Raw genomic sequence first — 1,313 nt, 5'->3', positions numbered from 1 at the left:
CACTGGAAACAACACAAATGACTATTAGCAGGTAAATGGATAAATGCGATATATCTATGAAATAGAATACTATTCAGAAATTAAAAGGAATAAAAGCAAGACCACTGATGAATTTCAAGATAATTACACTGAATGAAACAAAGCATAAAAGAAAGAACACATACATATAATTCCATTTATGTAAAACTCTAAAAATGCAAAATAATCTATAGTTACAGAAAGCAAATTAGTGGTTGTTTGGGGATGGGGAGGTGGGAAAGAACAGGCAAGAGGGATTTACTAAGAGATCTTAAAAATCTTTTTGGATGATAACTGTGTTCCTTGTCTTTTTTTTTTTTTTAATTATAGTTAACTATTTTTTAATTTAATTTTATTTTTTAACATCTTTATTGGCGTATAATTGCTTTACAATGGTGTGTTAGTTTCTGCTTTACAACAAAATGAATAGGTTATATATATACATATGTTCCCATATCTCTTGCCTCTTGCATCTCCCTCCCTCCCACTCTCCCTATCTCACCCCTCCAGGAGGTCACAAAGCACCGAGCTGATCTCCCTGCGCTATGCGGCTGCTTCCCACTAGCTATCTACCTTACGTTTGATAGTGTATATATGTCCATGCATCTCTCACGCTTTGTCACAGCTTACCCTTCCCCCTCCCTGTGTCCTCAAGTCCATTCTCTAGTAGGTCTGTGTCTTTATTCCTTTCTTACCCCTAGGTTCTTCATGACATTTTTTTTTTCTTAAATTCCATATATATGTGTTAGCATACGGTATTTGTCTCTCTCTTTCTGACTTACTTCACTCTGTATGACAGACTCTAGGTCTATCGACCTCATTATAAATAGCTCAATTTCGTTTCTTTTTATGGCTGAGTAATATTCCATTGTATATATGTGCCACATCTTCTTTATCCATTCATCCAATGATGGACACTTAGGTTGTTTCCATCTCTGGGCTATTGTAAATAGAGCTGCAATGAACATCTTGGTACATCACTGTTTTTGAATTATGGTTTTCTCAGGGTATATGCCCAGTAGTGGGATTGCTGGGTCATATGGTAGTTCTATTTGTAGTTTTTTAAGGAACCTCCATACTGTTCTCCACAGTGGTGGTATCAATTTACATTCCCACCAACAGTGCAAGAGGGTTCCCTTTTCTCCACACCCTCTCCAGGATTTATTGTTTCTAGATTTTTTGATGATGGCCATTCTGACTGGTGTGAGATGATATCTAATTGTTGTTTTGATTTACATTTCTCTAATGATTAGTGATGTTGAGCATTCTTTCATATGTTTGTTGGCAGTCTGTAT

Source organism: Lipotes vexillifer, unplaced genomic scaffold, assembly GCF_000442215.2.
Source record: "Lipotes vexillifer unplaced genomic scaffold, Lipotes_vexillifer_v1.1 scaffold593, whole genome shotgun sequence".
NCBI lineage: Eukaryota > Metazoa > Chordata > Mammalia > Artiodactyla > Lipotidae > Lipotes > Lipotes vexillifer.
The sequence above is the reverse complement of the archived record's forward strand: the minus strand, read 5'-3'. Positions refer to the sequence as shown.